Here is a 17958-nt window from a genome sequence, read left to right on the forward strand (position 1 = left end):
TTATCATATTCCAGTAGGGGCCAGACCTGACTTCATCACTACTCTACCGAGGTTAGGCTTGGCCCTAACTGGGTACCAATTGTGGTGTACTCGTGCTACTTTTCTGCATATGTTTTGTGTGCAGATCTAGGTACTTCTTATCAACCCACCACTAGCTGAGAGTGTTTGCTGATGTACGGAGACTTCAAGGTATATCAGTCGCGTCTGCAGACCTCGGAGTCCCCCTCTATTCCCTCCTATGTTATTTACCTTCCTTACTTCTGTTATTAGACTCTGGTGTATAGAGATACTAGTTTTCTTCTGTAGCTTCTGACTTACGATGTTTCGGGTTTTGGGATTACTGTGTATTTTGAACAGTTAGTTGTTTAATTCACGTTTTCATTTCATTATTCCGCAAATGTTAGGCTTACCTAGTCATAGAGACTAGGTGTTGTCACGATGTCATATGGAGGGGAAATTGGGTCGTGACAATTCTGTACATGCTTAGTTAATCTCATATTCTATTCTGTACAAATAGAGGTGACTCTATTTCTTGCTTGTCTAACCTTCAACTGTGCATGGAAGTATTTAGTATTTAAGTCTCCATGAGTAATCCAGATAGCCCTAGACTTCTGGCTTAGGATCTTTTCATGGATAGCATCCCATTTCTCAATTAGCAACATATTCTACTTCTCTTGCTTAATTAGTTGTGAGTTAAGGTGATCATCATTCAAAGCCTATTGTATGACCTGTAGGTCCTCCCTCAATTGTTTGAGCTTCGCCTCTACCGATGAGTATTTCCTTTGTAGTCCCCTGGTATGTATCTCCAACAGTTTCAGCTTCCTACAAATGATGTACATAGTGTGCCCTTGTATGGCTTGACCCCAAATATGTTCCACTGCTCTCTTATACTCCTCATGTTGTAACAAGACAATCAATAATCTGTATGGCTTCTTAACAGGCACCCTACGTATTTCAGTGTTTAATAGAACATGTGTGTGGTCAGAGCATCCAGGCAGTAGATGGATGGATTCAACACCTGCATAAGACCAGAACCAGTCAACATTACCAAACACCCAGTCTATATGACTGTATATCCTATCTTCAGCTCCCCTCTTAATACTCCAGGAAAATTGAGCCCCTTTCTTGGCCATTAGCCCTACATCAATGTCACTAATGCATTGCTTGACTTCAATTTGGTGCACAGGTGCCCCATTTATTTTGTCCTCCACTGATAAGACACTATTGAAGCCCCCCATAATCAACCAAGGACCTCTATTTGTTGCGTTTGATGTTCCTCGATTGATCCCACAAAGGTCTTCTATCTGCTATTGTATGCAACCCATACATAATAGTTATATAGCTTTGGAATGCATAATTTCTATCTTGTACATGGCAATGAATCAGTTGCGAAAATGACTTCAACACCACTAGATTCACATTTGTTGTCTTACAGCCTAACCAGATCCTACCATTAGGTGCTTCAGAATAGTTAGCAGTAAATTCCCATTCTAGATCTATCTTCTTTTGGATAATCATTGCTTTTTTCTATTTAACTCTAGTCTCCAAACACCCTACCATAACAATTCTATTTGTTGTTAAGAAAGTTTTAAACTCCCTCTGCTTAAAGGACTTGTTTAGTCCTCTTATATTCCATGTGTTAAATATAATGATATTGATATAGTGGTTGGAACATGCCCTTTGTTAAACCTCTGAGTTTGGCTATGCTATGTACCTCTATTGATATCAGGAAGCTCACTCTCCTGAACCCTCAATGTGGCAAACTTATTTCTCTTAGTCAACTCCTCATAATCAATTCTTGGTTGGTCTTCTTTACTTGATCTACCATGATATATCATAGCTTGTTTGCCTCTTTCCCCAACCTGTATTTGAACCTCCTGTGGATATTCATATGGATTCTCCTTGTCATCAGTTACTTTGTCATCAGTTACTTTATATCTCCTCAGTTGTGACAACTTTAGTTCTCCACTCCCATTTCTGCTTCTTAACCTTATTCTTCTTCATTGGCTTCTCTGCTTGTTGTTCCAATCTACATTCATCATTCGGGTCCGAAAGGATTTTGGGGTGAAATGGGACACTTAGTCTTATAATTGAAAACTTAAGTTGAAAAAGTTAACCAGATGTTGACTTATATGTAAACAATCTCAGATTTAAATTTTGATGATTTCAATAGCTCTATATGGTGATTTTAGACTTAGGAGCGCATCCGAAAAATTATTTGGAGGTCCGTAGTGGAATTAGGCTTGAAATGGCGAAAGTCAAATTTTTTAAAGTTTGACCGGGAGTTGACTTTTTGATATCAGGGTCGGAACCCGATTCTGAAAATTGAAATACCTCCGATATATCATTTATGACTTGTGTGCAAAATTTGAGGCCAATCGGACGTGATTTGTAGGTTCCGACGTCGTTTGTAGAAATTGAAAGTTTCAAAGTTCATTAGGCTTGAATTGGGGCATGATTCGTGATTTTAGCATTGTTGGATGTCATTTGAGGTTTCGACTAAGTTCGTATCATGTTTTAGGAGTTATTTGTGTATTTGGTTGAGGTCTCTGGGGCCTCGGGTGAGTTTCGGATGGCTAACGGATCAATTTTGGACTTTGCATTCCAGCTGAAGAATGCTTGTTTTCTGTCACTGGTTTCTTTCTATGCGATCACATGGGAATGTCCGCGATCGCGTAGGCGAAGTTGGAGCATTGAGATTTTGTGCTATGGGATCGCGTGAAGGCATCCGCGATCGCATAGGTTGGGCCAGGCTGTGCATCGCGAACGCGTGGGCTAGGCCGCATTCGCGAAGAAGAACAGAGGGAGGAGCTGGGCCACACGCTTAATGCTTCGTGATCATGTAGGATTGCAGAGACTATGCTTCACGATCATGTAGAGTTATTTTTGGGCAATGAAAATTTGTGCTTCGCGATCACATAAGTTGGTCCGCGATCGCATAGAAGAAGTGACTGGGCAGAGAGTTTAAGTTCTGAAAATAAGACATCGTCCCATTTTCCATTTTTACCGATTTGGAGCTCGAGAAGAGGTGATGTTTGGGAGATTTTCAAGGAAAACAATGCGGTAAGTGTTCTTAACTCAATATTGGTCAAATTACTCGAATCCATGGTTGTTTTTAAAATTTAATTGGTAAATTAAGTTAGAAAATTGTGAAAACCGTCTTGGTTTAATTTGTAGTTTTGAGGGTCGAGTTGATGTCGTATTTGAGTAAAATATATATGGTTGGACTCGTGGTTGAAGGGGCGTTCATATTTTGTAACTTTTGTCAGGTTCTGAGACGTGGGCCCCACAGGCAATTTTTTAGTTAATTTTGGATTTTTATTGGAAAATTAGTATTTCCTTATGGAATTAATCACAATAATTTTTATTGGCTGAATCAAATTAATTGTAACTAGATTCGAGCCTTTTGGAATTTAATACGCGCAGAATGGAATTTCTGGAGCATTGTTTATCTTGCTCGGCATTGGATTCATCTTGTTCGAGGTAAGTAACTCTTCTAATCTTGGAGCTGAGGATATGAATCCTGACTATACGTATTATGTGAATTGTTTGGAGGTGACGCACATGCTAGGTGTCGGGCGTGTGGGCGTGTACTATAGAAATTATGACGTAATTGGTTCCGTGAAATTTTAAGTCAAATAATCTTGGCATTTTCTATGTACTTTTATGTGTTAAAGAAATTGAGCTAAGAATCATATTAAAAATCATGCCGAGGCTATGTGCCCGTATTATTGAGACCCACAGAGGTTATATTGTTGTTGAATTATTTGTTTAAAATGAAATTTCATACTCAGTCATGTTCATTCATTTCATATCATCTCTCAGTCTCTGTTGCTATTTATTGATTCATCATATCATCATTTTGGGCTAGTTTCATGACATTGTGAGCCCGAGAGACTTGAGAGATTCATGACTGAGTGAGGCCGAGGGCCTGATTGTGAGGATAATTATGGGATCGGGCTGCAGGCCGCAGCAGACCATATTGGCTTTATATACTTTATTATTATGTGGATCGGGGTTGCCCGCCTGCAGCAGGCCTTATAGTCTTTATTATAGCATGTGAGTTATCCGTGCGGATACAAATATTGATATTATAGCACATGAGTTGTCCGTGCAACACGTAAGTTGCCCGTGCATATTATAGCGCTTGGGCTTGTTACGACCCGGCCGGTCGCTTTTAGAGTAATAGCCCTGATCCCGTATTAACTGCTTTCCCCATATCTATTTCTGCTATTGTGATTTGCCGGGATGATTGGTTTTGAGTTTCGGAGTGTTTTGGGACACTTAGTCCCTAAATGAGAGCTTAAGCCTTAGGATTTAGACCGTAGTTGGACACTATGTGAAGACGACTCCGGAATGGAATTTCGTCAGTTCCGTTAGCTCCGTTAGGTGATTTTGGGTTTAGGGGCATGTCTGAATTGTGTTTTGGAGGTTCGTAGCTCATTTAGTCTTAAAATGGAGAAAGTCGAATTTTTGGAGTTTTGGGCTGATAGTGGAATTTTTGATATCGGGGTCGGAATCCGATTCCGGAAGTTAGAATGGGTCCGTAATATCGAATATGACTTGCGTGCAAAATTTGGGGTCAATCGGACGTGGTTTGATAGGTTTCGGCATCGGTTGTAGAATTTTAAAGTTTCAAGTTCTTTAAGTTTGAATTGGAAGGTGATTCATGATTTTAGCATTTTTTTTATGTGATTTGAGAGCTCGACCAAATTTGTATGGCGTTTTAGGACTTGTTGGTATGTTTATTTGAAGTCCCGGGGGCCTCGGGTGAGTTTCGGATGCTTAACGGATCACTTTTGGACTTTGGAAGATAGCAGATTTCTGGTGTTCTGTTGCAGGCATTTTCTTCATCGCGTTCGCGAGGGAGTTCTCACATTCGCGTAAGGTATCTGGGAAAGGCATCTGAATTACTCTTCACGTCCGCGATGTCGCTCTCCCATTCATGATGGTGTGAAACCTTGAAGATATGCGTTCGCGACATGGACCTCGCGTTCGCGAAGAAGAACTAGAGGCAGGCGGGATTTCGTGCTTCGCAGTCGCGATGGAGATCCTGCGTTCACGAAGGGTCAAGCTGAGTGGTCTTCGCATTCGCGACATGTGCATCGCGTTCACGATGGAGGATTTTTGGGCCGAAGTAAATTGTACTTCGCGAACGCGAGGGTGTGGCCGTGTTCGCGAAGAAGGACGCGTCTGGGCAGTATTAAAGTTTCCAAAAACGGGAGTTATGCCATTTTTATCAAAAACTTGAGTTGGGAGCTCGGATTTTGGACGAGGGATTGAGTGATTTTCAGAGATATCGATTGGGTAATGATTCTTAACTCCTTTATGGTTATATTCCACTAATCTATGCTTGAATTCATCGTTTAATTTAAGATTTGGGGTAAAAATTGAGAAATATTATTAGGCCGAATTTTGGGGTTTTGATCGAGATTTTGGTATTGGATTTGAAAATTTTGGTACGAGTAAACTCGGGAGTGAATGGGTGTTCGTATTTTGCGACTTTTACATGATTCCGAGACGTGGGCCCAACGGGTGATTTTTTGAGTTAATTTCGAAATTTTTGTTAAAATGTTGATTTCATTAATTAGATGAGTCTATTATGGTTGTATTTATGATATGTAATTGCTTTTGGCTAGATTTGGGCCATTCGGAGCCGAATATTCGTGGGAAAGGCATTGTGACCGATTGATTGAGCTTGGTTCGAGGTAAGTGACTTGCCTAACTTTGTGTGGGGGGGGGGGAAATTCCCTTAAGATTTGAAACTATTGTGATATGTGAGCGCCGTGTACGTGAGGTGACGAGTACGTACACGGGCTAGTTGTGGTAACAAACCCGATTTTCTTACTGGGCAGCAACATGTTTTCCTGTTATTTTGAGTTATACCATTTTAATGAGTACAAATCTATTTTATTCTTAATTAAGTTATTCTAATATGTATAGCTATCATGTTTAGTCTATTACAACATGTCTACGTGTCTTAATTGTTTATGTGAATTATGTGCAGCATGCTTAGTGAATTTTCCGCTCCTGCCCTGACTGGTACCTAGCCTAAATTATAAAAAAATTGTGATGTAGTTGTATTTCTATCTCTCGCGCTGCATATTTACTTTGGGACTATGAAACGGTATTCCGGGAGATCCCCCTGTCTTGCATATTTAAATTGGGACTACGGACGTATTCCGGGAGATCCCCCTGTCTTGCATATTTATTTTGGGACTACGGACGTATTCCGGGAGATCCCCCAGCACTGCATATTTACTTTGGGACTACGGACGTATTCCGGGAGATCCCCTTGTACTGCTTATTCATTCGGTACTACGGGACGGTATCCTGGGAGATTCCACATTGTGTATACCTTGTTCTGAGCCGAAGGTTCCCTTGACTGTTAAATTTCTTTGAAAACTTTTCTTTAACTGTTTACCGTAAAACTTACTTATATTTTTTTTACTGTTTAATTTATTATATTTATTCTGGTAGGGCCTTGACCTGACCTCGTCACTACTCGACCGAGGTTAGGTTTGGCACTTACTAGGTACCGATTGTGGTGTACTCATGCTACTCTCTGCATATAGTTTTCGTGTGCAGATCCAGGTGCACCTTATCAGCCGCACTATTAGTGAGCCGGGATAGCTTTGGAGACTTCAATGTATATCTTCCGCATCCACAGACCTCGGAGTCCTCTTCTACTATTTCTCATGTACATTATCTTCTGTATTTTTCCTTGTTAGACTCTGATGTATAGAGACACTAGATTTTTCTTTCTATAGTTTGTGATTCATGATATTTCGGGTTTTGGGATTTGTTGTGTATTTTTGAATAATTGGTTAAATTCATTTTTTTATTTAATTATTCCGCAAAATGTTAGGCTTACCCAGTTGTAGAGACTAGGTGTCGTCACGATGTCACACGGAGGGGAAATTGGGTCGTGACAAGTTGGTATCAGAGCTCTAGGTTCATAGGTGTCGTGATTCACAAACCGGTTTATTAGAGTCTTGTGGATCGGTGAGGAGACGTCCGTACTTATCTTCGGGAGGCTATGTAACTTCTAAGAATAATCATATATCTTTGATTTCCTTGTCGTGCGAGTTATTGATACCAAAAAACAAATTCTAAGATTCTATTATATTCTTTCTCACAGATGGTAAGGACCCGTACTGGGAGGACCAACAATCAGACACCCGAGCCCCCTGTCAGAGTCATTAGAGGCTGGGGTCGAGGTAGAGGACGACCACACGGTGCAGCCCGAGCACCTGCGAGAGCTGCGTCAGAGGAGCCCCTAGCAGCTCCAGCTGGAGGGCCAACACCGGAGTTCCCTATTGCTACTCCAGCCCTCCAAGAGACTTTAGCTCAGTTCATGAGCATATTCAGCACTCTGGCTTAGGCTGGACTATTTCCGATAGCTCCAGCTACATCTCAGGCTGGGGGAGGGGCACAGACTCCCGCAGCCCGCACTCCTGAGCAGAGGGTCCAGGTTGATCAGGCCCCAGAGTATATTTCTATGCCCCCAGTGGCTCTGGTTCAGCATGAGATCATGGTAGCTGCTTCTGAAGCAGAGCAGCTCAGACTTGAGAGGTACAAGAAGTACCACCCACCTACTTTCAGCGGACTAGCTTCAGATGATGCTCTGGGTTTTCTTAAGGAGTGTCATCGAATTCTCCACACTATGGGCATTGTGGAGACGAGTGGGGTTTCTTTCATCGCTTTCCAGCTGAGGGGAGCGGCATATCAGTAGTGGCATGCCTATGAGCTGAGTAGTCCGGATGAGGCAGCCCCACTCACTTGGGCTCAGTTTTCAGAGATGTTTTTGCGTGAGTATGTTCCCCAGAGCCTCAGGGATGCTTGGCACGCAGAGTTTGAGCAGCTGCGTCAGGGTGCTATGACTGTGTCGGAGTATGCAGTCCATTTCAGTGAGTTAGCTCGCCATGCACCGGCTCTGGTTACTACAGTCAGAGAGAGAGTTTGTTGCTTCATAGAGGGACTCCACCCCAGTATTCGGACCAGTATGGCCAGGGAGTTGAAGATGGACATCACTTATCAGCAGGAAGTGAGCATTGTTAGGAGAGTGGAGGGCATGTTCGCCCGAGACAGAAAGGAGAGAGAGGCCAAGAGGTCTCGAGAGACTGGTTATTATTCAGGAGCTCGTGCGCCAGCAGCATGCTATGGTAGGGGTTTTGTGAGTCGCCCTATTCATTCAGCTCTTCCAGCAGCCAGCGGTGTTCCAGCTCCTCCTAGACCTCAGGAGCCCTATTATGCACCGCCAGTATCCAGTATGCCTCCTACTCGAGGTGCTATTATCGGCCAGTCTGGCAGGCCAGGTCCGAGTCAGTCTCAGCTGCCGCATCCTCTGAGGGGTTGTTTTGAGTGTGGTGACACTCGTCATATAGTTAGAGATTGCCCCAGAGCTAAGAGGGGTGCACCTCCACAGACTTATCAGCCTCCACGTGCTCCACTGGGTCCTCCGGCCATTCTTCCAGCCCCATCTGCCACCCCACCTCCTCAGCCAGCTCGAGGTGGAGGTCGGGGAGGTCGAGGTCACCCTAGAGAGGGAGGCCAGGCCAGGTATTATGCCCTTCCAGCCCGTTCAGAGGTCGTTGCTTCAGATTCAGTCATCACAGGTATCGTCCTTGTCTGTCATAGGGATGCATCAGTATTATTTGACCCAGGCTCTACGTATTCATATGTGTCTTCTTATTTTGCTCCACATTTGGGGATATCTCGGGATTCTTTGAGTTCCCCTATTTATGTATCTACTCTTGTGGGAGATTCTCTTGTTGTGGACCGCGTGTATCGATCGTGTTTGATTGCTCTTAGTGGTTTTGAGACCAGAGCCGATTTATTATTGCTTAGCATGGTGGACTTTGATATTATTTTGGGCATGGACTGGTTGTCATCCCATTATGCTATTCTTGATTGTCATACTAAAATCGTGACACTGGCTATGCTAGGTTTACCGCGATTAGAGTGGAGAAGAACCTTAGAGTATACTTCCAGCAGAGTTATTTCTTTTCTTAAAGCTCAACGAATGGTTGAGAAGGGGTGTGACACGTATCTATCTTATGTGAGAGATGTCAGTATTGATACCCCTACAGTTGAGTCAGTTCCAGTAATAAGGGACTTTCCAGAAGTGTTTCCAGCTGATCTTCCGGGCATGTCGCCTGACAGAGATATTGATTTTGGCATTGATTTGTTGCCGGGCACTCAGCCCATCTCTATTCCTCCATATCGTATGGCTCCTCCTAAATTGAAGGATTTGAAAGAGAAGTTACAAGAATTGCTTGATAAATGCTTCATTCGGCCCAGTGTGTCACCTTGGGGTGCTCCTTTCTTATTTATGAAGAAGAAGGATGGTTCTATGCGGATGTGTATTGATTACCGTCAGTTGAACAAAGTCATCGTGAAGAACAGGTACCCATTGCCTCGTATTGATGACTTATTTGATCAGTTATAGGGTGCCAAGGTGTTTTCCAAGATTGACTTGCGTTCTGGCTATCATCAGTTGAAGATTCGGGAGCTGGACATCCCGAAGACTGCTTTCAGGACCAGATATAGTCACTATGAGTTTCTTGTCATGTCATTTGGGCTGACCAATGCCCCAGCAGCCTTTATGCATTTGATGCACAGTGTGTTCCGGCCTTATCTTGATTCCTTCATCATTGTGTTTATTGACGACATCCTAGTATATTCCCGGTCTCGAGAAGATCATGAGCAGCACCTGAGGACTGTGCTTCAGACTTTGGTGGAGAAGAGGTTGTATGCAAAATTTTCTATGTGTGAATTCTTGCTTGATTCAGTGGCATTCTTGGGCCACATAGTGTCTTGTGATGGGATCAATGTAGATCCGAAGAAGGTGGAGGCAGTGCAGAGTTGGCCTAGACCATCATCAGCTATGGAGATCCGCAGTTTCCTTGGTTTGGCGGGGTATTACCATCGCTTTGTGGGGGGATTTTCATCCATTGCAGCACCTATGACCAGGCTGACCCAGAAGGGTGATCCATTCAGGTGGACCGAGGAGTGTGAGGAGAGCTTTCAGAAGCTCATGACAGCTTTGACTACAACCCCAGTATTAGTATTGCCTACAGGTTCCGGGTCCTACATTGTCTATTGTGATGCCTCGAGGATTGGCCTTGGAGCGGTATTGATGCAGGACGGTAGGGTGATTGCCTACGCGTCTAGACAGTTGAAGGTTCATGAGAAGAATTATTCGGTTCATGATCTTGAGTTAGCAGCTATTGTTCACGCCCTAAAGATGTGGCGCCATTATTTGTACGGTGTTCCCTGTGAGATTTACACTGATCACTGAAGTTTGCAGCACTTGTTCAGGCAGAATGACCTTAATTTGCGTCAGCGGAGGTGGTTGGAGCTACTTAAATACTATGATATCACTATATTATACCACCCGAGGAAGGCCAATATAGTGGTCGACGCCTTGAGTCACCGGGCAGAGAGTTTGGGGAGTTTGGCATATCTTTCGGCAGCTGAGAGGCCCTTAGCCTTGGATGTTCAGGCCTAAGCCAGTCAGTTTGTGAGATTGGATATTTCAGAGCCTGGTCGGGTATTATCTTGTGTGGTTGCTCAGTCTTCTCTTTATGACCATATCAGGGAGCGCCAGTATGATGATCCTCATCTTCTAGTTCTTTAGGACAGGGTTCGGCGAGGTGATGCCAGAGATGTGACTATTGGTGATGACGGTGTGATGAGGATACAAGGCCGGATCTATATGCCTAATGTAGATGGTCTTCGAGAGTTGATTCTCGAGAAGGCCCACAGCTCGCGGTACTCCATTCATCCTGGTGCCGCGAAGATGTACCAGGATTTGAGACAGCACTATTGGTGGATGAGGATGAAGAAGGATATAGTTGGGTTTGTGGCCAAATGTCTAAACTGTCAGTAGGTCAAATATGAGCACCAGAGGCTGTGTGGATTACTTCAGAGGTTAGAGATCCCAGAGTGGAAATAGGAGCGGATCACCATGGACTTTGTAGTTGGACTTCCACGGACTTTGAAAAAATTCGATGCTATTTGGGTGATCGTTGATCGGCTGACCAAGTCAGCTCATTTTATTCCAGTATTGACCACTTATTCTTCTGAGAGGTTGGCTGAGATTTATATCAGAGAGATTGTCCATCTTTATGGTATTCCAGTATCCATCATTTCAGACAGAGTTACACAATTCACATCACGGTTTTGGAGAGTCATACAGCGGGAGTTGGGTACTAGGGTGGAGTTGAGCACAACCTTTCACCCTCAGACGGACGGGCAGTCCGAGCGCACAATTCAGATTCTTGAGGATATGCTCTGTGCCTGTGTGATGGAGTTCGAAGGGTCATGGGACCAATCTTGCCACTTGCAGAATTTGCTTACAAGAATAGTTACCAGTCCAACATTCAGATGGCACCGTATGAGGCTTTGTATGGTAGGCGGTGCCGGTCCCCAGTGGGATGGTTTGAGTCGGGTGAGGCCCGATTGTTGGGTACAGACTTAGTCCAAGATGCCCTGGATAAGGTGAAGGTGATTCAGGAGAGACTTCGCACAGCCCAGTCCAGGCAGAAGAGTTATGCGGATCGGAAGGTTCGTGATTTGGCATTTATGGTTGGTGAGAGGGTCTTGCTTCGGGTATCGCCTATGAAGGGCATCATGAGGTTCGGGAAGAAGGGCAAGCTGAGCTCGAGGTTCATTGGTCCTTTTGAGATATTGCGGCGAGTTGGGGAGGTTGCTTATGAGCTTGCCTTGCCTCCCAGCCTAGCAGGAGTTCACCCGGTATTCCACGTGTCTATGCTCCGGAAGTATCACGGTGATCCGACTCATGTATTGGATTTCAGCTCAGTCCAGTTGGACAAGGATCTATCTTATGTTGAGGAGCCAGTAGTCATTTTGGACAGGCATGTCAGAAAGCTCAGGTCAAAGAATATTGCTTCAGTAAAGGTCCAGTGGAGAGGTCAGCTGATCGAGGAGGCGACTTGGGAGACCGAGCAGGATATGCGCAGCCAGTACCCTCATCTTTTCACAGTTTCAGGTATGTCTTTATACTCATTCGAGGACGAACGATTGTTTTATGAGGGGGAGGATGTAACGACCTGACCGGTTTCTTTGAGAGTAATAGCCCTGATCCCTTATTAACTTCTTTCCCCATATCTATTTCTGCTATTGTGACTTTCTGGGATGATTGGTTTTGAGTTTCGGAGTGTTTTGAGACACTTAGTCCCTAAATGAGAGCTTAAGCCTTAGGATTTGGACCGTAGTCAGATCTATGTGAAGACGACTTCGGAATGGAATTCTGTCGGTTCTGTTAGCTTCGTTAGGTGATTTTGGGTTTAGGGGCGTGTCTGGATTGTGTTTTGGAAGTTCATAGCTCATTTAGGCTTGAAATAGCGAAGGTCGAATTTTTGAAGTTTTGGGCTGATAGTGGAATTTTTGATGTTGGGGTCAGAATCCAATTCTGGAATTTGGAATAGGTTCGTAATATCGAATATGACTTGCGTGCAAAATTTGGGGTCAATCGGACGTGGTTTGATAGGTTTCGGCATCGGTTATAGAATTTTGAAGTTTCAAGTTCTTTAAGTTTGAATTGGAAGGTGATTCGTGATTTTAGCATTTTTTTTATGTGATTTGAGAGCTCAACTAAGTTCATATGGTGTTTTAGGATTTGTTAGTATGTTTAGTTGAGGTCCCGGGGGCCTCGGGTGAGTTTCGGATGCTTAACGGATCACTTTTGGACTTTGGAAGATAGCAGATTTTTGGTGTTCTATTGCAGGCATTTTCTTCATCGCGTTCGCGAGGGAGTCCTCGCGTTCGCATAAGGTATCTGGGAAGGGCAGCTGAATTACTCTTCATGTCCGTGATGTCACTCTCGCATTCACGAAAGTGTGGAACCTCAAAGCTACGCGTTCGCGACATAGTCCTCGCGTTCGCGAAGAAGAACTGGAGGCAGGCGAGATTTCGTGCTTCGCGTTCGCGATGGAGATCCCGTGTTCGCGAAGGGCCAAGCTGAGTGGTCTTTGCATTCGTAACATATGCATCGCGTTCGCGATGGAGGATTTTTGGGCCGAAGTAAATTGTACTTCGCGAACGCGAGGGTGTGGCCGCGTTCGCGAAGAAGGACGCGTCTGGGCAGTATTAAAGTTTCCAAAAACGGGGGTTATGCCATTTTTATCAAAAACTTGAGTTGGGAGCTCGAATTTTGGACGAGGGATTGAGGGATTTTCAGAGATATCGATTGGGTAAAGATTTTTAACTCCTTTATGGTTATATTCCACTAATCTATGCTTGAATTCATCGTTTAATTTCGGATTTGGGGTGAAAATTTGAGAAAAGTTCTTAGGCCAAATTTTGGGGTTTTGATCGAGATTTTGGTATCGGATTTGAATAATTTTGGTACAAGTAAACTCGGGAGCGAATGGGTGTTCGTATTTTGTGACTTTTACTCGATTCCGAGACGTGGGCCCCACGAAAAAGTTTTTGAGTTAATTTCCAAATTTTAGTTAAAATGTTGATTTCATTAATTAGATGAGTCTATTATGGTTGTATTTATGATATGTAATTTCTTTTGACTAGATTTGGGCAATTCAGAGCCGAATATTCGTGGGAAGGCATCGTGACCGATAGATTGAGCTTGGTTCGAGATAAGTGGATTGCCTACCTTTGTGTAGGGGAAATCCCCTTAAGATTTGACACTATTGTGATATGTGAGCGCCGTGTACGTGAGGTGACGAGTACGTACACGGGCTAGTTGTGGTAAAAACCTGATTTTCTTACTAGGCAGCAACATATTTTCCTGTTATTTTGAGTTATACCATTTTAATGAGTACAAATCTATTTTATTCTTAATTAAGTTATTCCAATATGTGTGGTTATCATGTTTAGTCTATTACAACATGTCTACGTGTCTTAATTGTTTATGTGAATTATGTGCAGCATGCTTAGTGAATTTTCCGCTCCTTCCCTGACTGGTACCTAGCCTAAATTGTAAACATTTCGTGATGTATTTGTATTTCTATCTCTCGCGCTGCATATTTACTTTGGAACTACGGAACGGTATTCTGGGAGATCCCTCTGTCTTGCATATTTAAATTGGGACTACGGACGTATTCCGAGAGATCCCCCTGTCTTACATATTTATTTTGGGACTACGGACGTATTTCGGCAGATTCCTCAGCACTGCATATTTACTTTGGGACTACGGACGTATTCCGTGAGATCCCCCTGTACTGCATATTCATTCGGGACTACGGGACGGTATCCCGGGAGATTCCACATTATGTCTACCTTGTTCTGAGCCGAGGGTTCCCTTGACTGTTAAATTTCTTTGAAAAATTTTCTTTAACTGTTTACCGTAAAACTTACTTATATCATTTTACTATTTAATTTATTATATTTATTCCGATAGGGCCTTAACCTGACCCCGTCACTACTCGACCGAGGTTAGGCTTAGCACTTACTGGGTACCGATTGTGGTGTACTCATGCTACTCTCTACACATGTATTTCGTGTGCAGATCCAGGTGCACCTTATCAGCCGAACTATCAGTGAGCCGAGATAGCTTTGGAGACTTCAAGGTATATCTACCACGTCCGCAGACCTCGGAGTCCCCTTCTACGCTTTCTCATATCCATTATCCTCTGTATTTTTCCTTGTTAGACTCTGATGTATAGCGACACTAGATTTTTCTTTGTGTAGTTTGTGATTCACGATGTTCCGGGTTTTGGGATTTGTTGTGTATTTTTGAATAATTGGTTAAATTCATATTTTTTATTATTTTATTATTCCGTAAAATGTTAGGCTTACCTAGTTGTAGAGACTAGGTGCCGTCACGAGGTCACATGGAGGGAAAATTGGGTCGTGACAGGGCTGAATGAGCCCCTCCGGAGTCTGTACACACCCCTAGTGAGCGCAGGTACCTACTGAGTGCGAATGCCGAGCGATTGGGAGGACTGAGTGACTGTGAGGACTGAGTGATTGTGAGGACTGAGTGACCGTGAGAACTTAGTGACTGGGAGGACTGAGTGAAATGATACTCTGACAGTATGCATATGGTCTTTATCACTAATTTGCATCGCATTGACATGCACATATGACATACAGACATAGAGATGTATTTTTCTCATGTTGTACGGTATCACGTTATTCATGACTTCTTATACCTACTGGCCTATGGGCATAATGATGCATTTTTCACTAGCTATCTGGAAAGAAAATGAAACATCTTATTTATTGTGGAAAGGATTTTTGAGAAAATTATTGTTTTCAACTTATTCATATTTTTGGCAACTTCAGTAAATGATTCGGATTTTTCACTGATGTACTTGAAGGCAGGACTATTTTCAGAAATCATGATTCATCTGAGCATTTTATATCTGGGTTACTCTTTTTATTACTTGCTTTGTGTTGTTACAAATTGTTGTTGCTTATGGGAGTTGGACTTTGACCTTGGTACAAGCTCGTCACTACTTTCAACCTAAGGTTAGATTTACTACTTATTGACTACATGGGGTCAGTTGTACTCATACTACACTTCTGCACCTTGCGTGCAGATATTGGATATTGATGTTGATGTGATCGACGAGAGCTGGATTTGAAGATATACTTGCGCTCTGGTTGTAGTTGCCTCTTGTTCATAGTAGCCTTAGAATTATAAAAATCTGTTTATGTACATTTCCAACAGATGATGTATTTATTTCATACCAACTTTGTAATTTCTAATTTTAAAAACTCATGATTTGTACTACGAGTCCTTGGAGAGTGAATTAGAGTCAGTTAAATATTAATTGAATCGGGTACCCATTGAGCGCGGGTACCCATTGAGTGCGAGTGCTGAGGGCTAAGAGCTGAGAGCCGAGTGGTTGAGTTGTTGTGACGAGTTGAGTATCTGTTGCCCTGAGAGGCAGTACTTGCTTTTCATTTGTTGTTGCACTTAGTTGCTATGTGTCATTGTTGTGAAATTCTCTAAAAGATTTTATATCCGGATTACATGAACTTGAACTGTATAAAACTGATTTGACTTAAACTTTTGGAAGTGAAAGCATGTCTACTCTCTGCCGGAATTACTGAAAATGAACTGTAACTGTGTGGCTCGTCATTATCTTCAGTTCCTTATTTATTATTGTTACTTGCTGAGTTAGTTGTACTCATACTACACCCTGCACTTCGTGTGCAGATCCAGGTATTCCCGGACATAGCGGGTGTTGATTCTTTCGTGCAGTTGATCTTCCGGAGATTCAGAGGTAGCTGTCGTGTTTCGCAGACCTTGTCTCTCCTTCCCTATCTCCTTGTTTACCGTATTTTGGTCTTAGACTATTATAGACCGTATTTTTCCAGACTTGTATTCATATTAGATGCTCATGTACTCAGTGACACCAGGTTTTGGGGAGTGTTCGTATCAGTATTTGTGGGATTTTGTATTGTATTTAAATATTATATTTTCAAACTTAAAAGAAAGTGTAATTTATTGATATTATCGGCTTGTCTAGTATCGAGATAGGCGCCATCACGACAGGTTGGGATTTTGGGTCGTGACAATTAAACTGACAATTTATTAAAATTTCATATGTCAATTTAATAATATTAAATAATGAATAATACAATTAGATAAGCAATAACAAAAAAATATAAATTTTTAGAAAATTATAAAAATATAAGTCTTATAATTAAAATATAATGAGAAAAGTCGTACATACACACATAACTAAAATCATAATAAGAAAATAGTTATAAAGGAAGAATATTAAAAAAAATAAAATTCAAGAAATTAATGGAACATATATATACTAATTAAATTTTATATATATATATATATATATATATATATATATATATATATATATATATATATTTTTCAAACTTAAAAGAAAGTGTAATTTATATATATATATATATATATATATATATATAAAACAGAGAGAAATAATTATTAAAAATATTAGTAGGTTTTTTTATAAAAAATACTAAAAGGTTTATCTCCCTATACTTTTGATGGATTCAAAATTATAATTTAATAAAAAATATTATATTATTTAAATTTTCAGTAAACTATAAACTGAGAAAACTCATTAAATATTATAATGGAAACAAATGTACGAAAAGAGGGAGATAAAGATAATTTTATGATATTTATATTTTAAATTAATTAATAAATAAAATATAAATAAATAACACTCAAAATAATTATTGATAAATTTGGACAATTGAAGAATTTTGAACAGTATAACATAAGTTTAAGAAAATAAAAATATTTTCAGAGTAAGAAAATATATATTTATATTATATTAAAAGGTAAGTAGTATCAAAATACTAAGTCAATAGCAAGTTAATAAAAAGTTATATTAGTAAATGTATAATACTAAGTACTTGCTAATTTAATAATAATAAAGAATAAATAATTTATTTGATTACTATATAATGTGTATCCTTGATTTTGTGTAAATTTTGTTTTATTTCTATACACTATATTAAATAATAAAATAACAACTTATATTTATTAAAATAATATGATATATTAGTTCATAATCTTATAAGATTAATATTATGTTAAATAAATCGTGTATCGCGCGGGTTCTAACACTAGTTTAAAGAAAAGAAAGTGTTCAACTTGATTAATAATTTGTTTCAAGTATGAAGAAATATTAGAAAATCGGTTTTATGACCTGTTACAAAATATTTATATAAGTTATATGGCTTGTTTCATAAGAAACCCGTAAAATAAAAACATAAAATCGTTGATAGATCAGTTTCTTTAAGGTCAAATTGTAACTGATCATGATAATTTTCTCCAAATATAATTTGAATAGAAGAAAATGACCCTATAAAGATTTTCTATAACTATTTTCTATATTATCTTTATATAATAATCTTCTATGAACTACAAAATCAAATCTTGGACATAGAGCCAATTTGGATTAGCCGAAAAAAAGTAGCTTTTAAGTACAGTAAAAATAACTTTTAAGTACTGAAATTTGTTTTATA

This window comes from Nicotiana tabacum, chromosome 23 (assembly GCF_000715075.1).
Source record: "Nicotiana tabacum cultivar K326 chromosome 23, ASM71507v2, whole genome shotgun sequence".
NCBI classification, from domain to species: domain Eukaryota; kingdom Viridiplantae; phylum Streptophyta; class Magnoliopsida; order Solanales; family Solanaceae; genus Nicotiana; species Nicotiana tabacum.